Raw genomic sequence first — 8585 nt, 5'->3', positions numbered from 1 at the left:
ATATATTCCCTCCCTCTTGAGCCTTCCTCCCACCCTCTCCATCCCACCCCTTTAGGTCATCACAGAGCACCAAGCTGAGCTCCCCGTCCTATATAGCAGCTTACCACTAGCCATATATTTTACACATCACATCTGGAGTCTGACTGACTTCACACATGAGGCTCTCAGGGCTACACATGCTCCCTGCGCTCTTCCCTGCCTCCCAGCCTTTGTTCACAGTGCTCCCTTTGACCTGAGAGCATGAGCTGACTTTCCTTCTGCCTGAACTCCATTTTCTCCCTGGGACCATTCCCTGGTGATATGGTTGATTGAGACTGCACTGCCTTTGGCCTCATCTTCCACTGTGTCTAGTATTGCTCCCTCTTCCTGCCAAATTGCTTTCTTTGTTGCTCCTTGAACACGCTAGGCAAGCCCATCTCAGCGCCTTAGCATGCACTGTTCCCTCCACTGGCATTCTGTTCCCCTAGTGACCATAGCCTGCTTCCCTTCCTCACCTCCTACAACTCCCGCCCCCCAACCCCGTGCTTATGACAACACTCTCATTTTTCCTGCCCACTCCCCCACTCTGCTCTCTACTCTCCCTAACACTGATCCCATCTAACGTACTATATAGTTGCTTATTTATTTTCTATTTTTCTGCCTAGAATATAGGCTCCGCGAGGGCATGACTTGGTCTGTTTTGCTCATTGCTCTATTCCCAACACCTAGAAAGTGCCTACTAGGTTGTAGATACATGCAGCAGATATTTATTGAATGACTAAATTAGTGATTTTTTTTCCTTCTTATTAAAGACATTATTATGTAAAAATCAGTGCCATGTGAGATCTAAAAATCTGGGTTAAATAGAAAAAATATGGCTAGGGGTTTCTGATTACATGAAGCAAATCTAACTATGGCAGTGCTTTTAAGTATCATGATCTTGCCCTTGTTAATGATGTCTATACCAACTGTCTGTGTTGTGTGTAGCCAGGCCTGTGCTAAGGCACTTGGCAAAACTTGAATGATGGTGCCTTATCTGGACCTTCATCACTGAGTATTTTCTAGCTGTTTCCTGAGTACATCTTATCTCCTGAATTATATTGTCAGCTTCTTGGGTTTAGAAGCCAAATTTTGTTGTTTTTAATGACTCAACACTTGAAATGGTGTTGAATTCCATCACTAATTATTCATTTGTTTTTCCATACTCTTTTGTTCCACAAAAGGATTGAAAGTTGTTGAATGCAGACCCATAGTGTGTAGTCAACAACTGCTTATTGACTGACTGATCAGGATTGCAGCTCCTGGTGGGGTTCAGTTCAGTTCAGTCGCTCAGTCCGACTCTTTTCGACCCCATGAATTGCAGCATGCCAGGCCTCCCTGTCCATCACCAACTCCCAGAGTTCACCCAAACTCATCTCCATCAAGTCGGTGATGCCATGCAAAAAAAAAATAAAGTCTGACACTGTTCCCACTGTTTCCCCATCTAGGGTTGAATTGACCCTAAGAACAGAATGGATTTAGCTGTTGGAAGTTGCATTTGGGTCCTTTATGTGAAATCCAGGCTCCTGCTTGAAGCAGGGTGACATCTTTGACTGATGTCTCAGTGTCATTGGATCTTCCTTCCTCCATCCTAATCTAAGTTTTGATTAACATATTCCTGTTACTGAGTGGTTGTAAAATTGGAAATATGTATCACTATATATATATATATGTATGAGTATGTCTTTTTTCTCTATAATCTTTGAGAGAAAATTATTCTTCCCTTTTAAGTGTATTTATTTTTGTGTAACCTCTTTAGTTCAGTTCAGTCACTCAGTCGTGTTCGACTCTTTGCGGCCCCATGAATGTCAGCATGCCAGGCCTCCCTGTCCATCACCAACTCCTGGAGTTCACCCAAACCCGTGTTCATTGAGTTGGTGATGCCATCCAGCCATCTCATCCTCTGTCATCCCCTTCTCCTCCTGCCCCAAGTCCCTCCCAGCATCAGGGTCTTTTCCAATGAGTCAACTCTTTGCATGAGGTGGCCAAAGTACGGGAGTTTCAGCTTCAGCGTCAGTCCTTCCAATGAACACCCAGGACTGATCTCCTTTAGGATGGACTGGTTGGATCTCCTTGCAGTCCAAGGGACTCTCAAGAGTCTTCTCCAACACCACAGTTCAAAATCATCAATTCATTGGCACTCAGCTTTCTTCACAGTCCAACTCTCACATCTATACATGACCACTGGAAAAACCATAGCCTTGACTAGACGGACCTTTGTTGGCAAAGTAATGTTTCTGCTTTTGAATATGCTATCTAGGTTGGTCATAACTTTCCTTCCAAGGAGTAAGCGTCTTTTAATTTCATGGCTGCAATCACCATCTGCAGTGATTTTGGAGCCCCCCAAAATAAAGTCTGACACTGTTTCCACTGTTTCCTCAGATAGATTTAAAGCTGTTTGTAATAAAACACATAAAGAATAAACTAGTAATTTTTTAAGGTAGAAAATTAGAACTAAAGAAGAAGAAGAATTCAAAGACACCAACAGTGCAATTGCTGTTATTATACTTGAGGCTTTCTGGTGTCAGTTTCAAAATATGGTCCTCATGATTGTAAACTGTCATCCACTGTCAAAAACTGTCATTCATTTTATGAGAAAATAAAGCATTTCTTAGATTTAAATTCTAAAAAAAATACATCTCATGTGGGACTTTATAAAGGTGTTCACTTCATGATGAAATGGACAAAATTCTCAACTGCGTTTTGACAGCCAAAGCAGTGATTTTTTTCCCCCCACGTGTCTATTTCTTGCAGTTTTGACCAAAATTGAGGATGTGAGTGGGAGTTATTATTTGATGGGTATTAAAAAATTGGGCATGTGACTTTAAAACATAACTCAGTGAGGGCAATTCTGAAGCATAGATGAATGTGGTTTCCTTATATGGCCTTTGTGAGATTGACCTTAGGCCAGGGGTAGAATTTGTGCTAATTGAGGAGTGGGAATTAGTGCTTCACAATTGACCATAAAGAAGGCTGAGCACTGAAGAATTGATGCTTTTGAACTGTAGTGCTGGAGAAGACTCTTGAGAGTCCCTTGGGCTGTAAGGAGATCCAACCAGTCCATTCTAAAGGAAATCAATACTGAATATTCATGGGAAGGACTGATGTTGAAGCTGAAGCTCCAATACTTTGGCTACCTGATGCAAAGAGCCAATTCACTGGAAAAGATTCTGATGCTCGGAAAGATTGAGGGCAGGAGGAGAAGGGGAGAACAGAGGATGAGATGGGTTAGATGAAATCACTGACTCAATGGACATGAGTTTGAACAAACTCTGGGAGATAGTGAAGGACAGGGAAGCCTGGCATGCTTCAGTCCATGGGGTCTCAAAGAGTCGGACACAACTGAGTGACTGAACAATAACACAATTATCTGCCAACATCATTGCTGGCAGGAGTGTCCTGGATGAGCCCAGCACGCTGGTTCTTGGCAACGCTAAGAGTGGTGGAGCTTCATACTACAAACCAGAGGACAGATGTCAGGCAGGATGATGTTACCATAAAACAAGGTGCCAAAGCCATCTTCTCACCTGGATAAAGACCACACATTTCTACAGGGAGATGGTCTATAAGGGCACTTTTCTCTTAATTAGTAGAATCCTTGAGCTACTGCAGTCTGTCATTAGTGTCAGGATGACTGAAGGCAGCTTGCACTTTCCTGTGGATCAGTGGGACAAGTAGAATGGGTATTAGACTTAATTACAAGGTGATTCTGACTGGTTTTGGGAAACTGGCTCTTCTTCTGTATTGAAGGCTTTGTTCCGGACCACTATTCAAGGCTTGGGCACCTTCAGTGGATCCTCAATTCCTGGCAGCACCTAGGTGCAGTCATGACTCAGCACGGTGTGTCCTGGGGTGGTGCTGAATCTTTAGGTTACTCTGTGTTTTGATTTGTGTACCATTTAGATTTATGGATTCAGACCTGAATGGTCTCCCAGGGATTTAACAATGAAGTAAGTTGATGTATTCTGTGCCTCATCAGTTCAGTTGCTCAGTCATGTCTGACTCTTTGCGACCCCATGGACTGCAGCACGCCAGGCTTCCCTGTCCTTTACCAACTACCAGAGCTCGCTCAAACTCATGTCCATCGAGTCAGTGATGCCATCCAACCATCTCATCCTCTGTCGTCCCCTTCTCCTCCTGCCTTCAATCTTTCCCAGCATCAGGGTCTTTTCCAGTGAGTCAGTTCTTCACATCAGGTGGTCAAAGTATTGGAGTTTTAGCCTCAGCATCAGTCCTTCCAATGAATATTCAGGACTGATTTTCTTTAACATTGACTGGTTTGATCTCCTTGCAGTCCATGGGATTCTCAAGAGTCTTGTCCAACATCACTGTTCCAAAGCATCAATTCTTTGGTGCTCAGCTTTCTTTATAGTCCAACTCTCATATCCATACATGACTACTGGAAAAACTGTAGCTTTGACTAGACGGACCTTTGTTGGGAAAGTAATGTCTCTGCTTTTTAATATGCTGTTTAGGCTGGTCATAGCTTTTCTTCCAAGGAGCAAGCATCTTTCAATTTCTTGGCTGCAGTCACCATCTGCAGTGATTTTGGCCCCCCAGAGTAAGTCTGTCACTGTTTCCATTGTTTCCCTATCTATTTGCCATGAAGTGATGGGACTATGGCATGCCATGATCTTAGTTTTCTGAATGTTGAGTTTTAAGCCAACTTTTTCACTCTCCTCTTTTATTTTCATCAAGAGGCTCTTTGCTTTCTGCCATAAGGGTGGTGTCATCTGCGTATCTGAGGTTATTGATATTTCTCCCGGCAATCTTGATTCCAGCTTGTGCTTCATCCAGCCTGGCATTTCTCATGAGGTACTCTGCATATAAGTTAAAAAAGCAGGGTGACAATATATAGCCTTGACGTACTTCTTTCCCAATTTGGAACCAGTCTGTTGTTCCATGTCCAGTTCTATTTTTCTTGACCTGCATACACATTTCTCAGGAGGCAGGATTCTATGCCTAGGGAGCCAAAATCACAGATTTGGAAGGAGCTCAGGGTGGGAGGTCAGGAAGCCAGTGGCAGCTGACATAGGGCCATTGGTCCACATGTACCCCTCCTGTGTCACAGAATGAAGAACCTTGTATCTGTCCTTGCAGGGGACAGATATAGCAGTGGGCCAGATATCATATGATGAACATACTTAAGCAGAACCAAGGAGTATGCATTGAGTCTGAAACAGGGGAAGATGGTCCCACACAGGATAATAAGTCCAGCACAGGCTTGTGGGCTGTTTATCTCTTGGTAATGAAGTGTTTCAAGGCCCAAGGTCTGTTCTTGTGTAGCTGAGTGGAGGTTGAAAGACTGTGTGGCCAAGATTGCCTTTCCTAACAGGAGCTAAGTGACCTTGGAAAAGTCATTATATTTTGCTTGGTCTCACTCAACCTTTCTACAGACTATGAGCTGACCTTTTTGTCTGAGGGTAAGGAATCCCTAGAAAGGAGTTCCTAACCTGTGTGCAGGACTAGTTGGTGAACTTCCTGATATTTTACGCAACTTAAAAAAAATTTATTTTGCTGCACCAGTTCTTGGTTGCAGCATGTGGGATCTTTAGTTCCAGCATGCCAACTCTCAGTTATTGCATGTGGGATCTAGTTCCCTGACCAGGGATTGAACCCAGGCCCCAGAGTGTTGAGAGCCCAGAGTCTTAGCCTTGGGACCACTAGGGAAGTCCCTATGCAACATTTTTAACAGAGGCATAAACAGAAGCATGGAGAGGTTAAGTAACTTGCCCAAGAACACACTGTAAGTAAGTGGCAGACCTAGGGTTGATTGTTACCTGGACATAGTCTGACTCCTGAGTCCATATTCTTAACCACATGCCTTTCTGCCTTTATCCTTCATTTCCTCACTTCTTGAGCTTCCCTGATTGCTCAGTTGGTAAAGAATCTGCCTTCAATGCAGGAGACCCCAGTTCGATTCCTGGGTCAGGAAGATCCACTGGAGAAGGGATAGGCTACCCACTCCAGTATTTTTGGGCTCCCTTGTGGCTCAGCTGGCAAAGAATCAGCCTGCAGTGCGGGAGACCTGGGTTCGAACCCTGGGTTGATAATATCCCCTGGAGAAGGGAAAGGCTACCCACTCTAGTATTCTGACCTGGAGAATTCCATGGACTGTATAGTCCATGGGGTCACAAAGGGTTGGACACGACTGAGCTTCTTTCACTTTCACTTTCCTCACTTCTTAGATACTTCTTTCCTGGTATTTTGAGGAAGAAGTGTGGATTTTTATTGACCTTTCCCATAATAACTAGTAGGAGTAATGCACCTTGATTGGTACAGAGACATTTTCAAGTGCTTTGTGGGGAAGACTTGCTGTCCTAGGATTCAGTAATCACTCATGAAGGTATGCCACTCTCTCAGAGACCCCTCAATTTAAAGTACTTCTCCCTATTGATTTTTTTCTTATAGCACTCATTGCAGTTTGAAATTATGCATTGTTTTGTGTCAATTTTTAAAATGACTCTCTTCCTCTATCAGACTCTACACTCTCTGAGGTCAAGAATTATGTCTGTTTTGCTCATCATTCTGTACCCTGTATACATAGTTCAGTAGGTGATTAATTATAGACTTCACAGATGAACAAAGTGCCTCCTATGGATTTGGACTACTGTGAATCCAATGACAAATAGTAAATAACACACATGTATTGAGTACTTACTAATGGCAGGTTGTTTGCTGGGCACTTTCATGCATATTATTCCATTTATGCTTTTCAAACAAACCTTCTCACTGAAGTATAACATCTAAGTCATAAGTGTGTACTTGATGAATTATCACAAGTAGACACTCCCATGTAACCACCACCCAAATCAAGAAATAGAGCATAACCAATGCCTTAGACTGGAGTTGGAAGTGGCAGCCAATCCAATATTCTTGACTAGAAAGTTCCATGGACAGATGAGCCTTGTGGGTTATAGCCATGGGGCCACAAAGAGTTGGACACAACTGTGATTGAGCACACACAGTGCCCTAGAAGTTACTCTCTTGCCCATATTCAGCCCCTCCCTCCTCTCTAGTAGTACCATTATCCTGACTTCTAGTACCTTAGATTAGTTTTCCTACTATTTGAACTTTATGTAAATACAGTCATTTAGTATGAATTTTTTGTGTCTGGCCTTAATTTACTTGACATCATGCTTATAAAATTCTTCTATGCTTGGGAATCCTCATACACTATTGGAGGGAATATAAATTGGTGTAGCCACTATGGAGAACCATATGGAGGTTCCTTTAAAAACTGAAAATACAGTGACATGTGATCCAGCAACCCCATTCCTGGGCATGTATTCAGAAAAAGACCAAAACTAATTCAAAAAAATACATGCATCCCAATGTTCATTGCAGCACTATTTAGCCAAAACATGGAAGCAACCTAGATGTCCATGGACAGATGAATGGATACAGAAATTTTGCCACATATATACAATGGAATATTACTTAGCAATAAAAAGAATGAAATAATGTGATTTGCAGCAACATGAATAGACCTAGAGATCATACTGAGTGAAGTAAGTCCCACAGAGAAAGATAAATAGCATATGATATCACTTACATGTGGAATCTAAAGTAATGATACAAGGGAACTTATTTATAAAACAGAAATAGACTTACTAACATAGAAAGCAACCTTATGGCTACCAAAAGGGAAAGAGTGGATAGAGATAAATTAGGAGTATGGGATTAACAGATAAATACTACTAAATATAAAATAGATACACAACAAGCAACATGGGCTTACTGTATAGCATGGGGGATTGTATTCAATATCTTGTAGTAACCTATAATGGAAAATAATCTGAAAAATAATATATGTGTGTATGTGTAACTGACTCACTTTGCTGTACACCTGAAACATTGTTAATCAACTATACTTCAATAAAATATATAATTAAAAATTACCAAACTTAAGAAATTCTGTTGCAATAATTTTTTGTTGTTGAGGAATAATTGATACATAGCATTATATTAGTTTCATATATATATAATGACTTGATATTTGTATATTGTAAAATGACCTGCCTCTTGAGAAACCTGTATGCAGGTAGGAAGCAACAGTTAGAACTGGACATGGAACAACAGACTGGTTCCAAATAGGAAAAGGAGTACGTCAAGGCTGTATATTGTCACCCTGCTTATTTAACTTATATGCAGAGTACATCATGAGAAACGCTGGGCTGGAGGAAGCACAAGCTGTAATCAAGGTTGCTGGGAGAAATATCAATAACCTCAGATATGCAGATGACACCACCCTTATGGCAGAAAGCAAAGAAGAACTAAAGAGACTCTTGATGAAATTGAAAGAGGAGAGTTAAAAAGCTGGCGTAAAGCTCAACATTCAGAAAACTAAGGTTATGGCATCCGGTCCCATCACTTCATGGCAAATAAAAGGGGAAACAGTGTCTGACTTTATTTTTCTGGGCTCCAAAATCACTGCAGATGGTGATTGCAGCCATGAAATTAAAAGACGCTTACTCCTTGGAAGGAAAGTTATGACCAACCTAGACAGCATATTAAAAAGCAGAGATATTATTTTGTCAACAAAGGTTCGTCTAGTCAAGGCTATG

This window comes from Bison bison, unplaced genomic scaffold, assembly GCF_000754665.1.
Source record: "Bison bison bison isolate TAMUID 2011002044 unplaced genomic scaffold, Bison_UMD1.0 scf7180017864381, whole genome shotgun sequence".
NCBI classification, from domain to species: Eukaryota; Metazoa; Chordata; class Mammalia; order Artiodactyla; family Bovidae; genus Bison; species Bison bison.
This window is presented reverse-complemented; position numbering follows the sequence as displayed.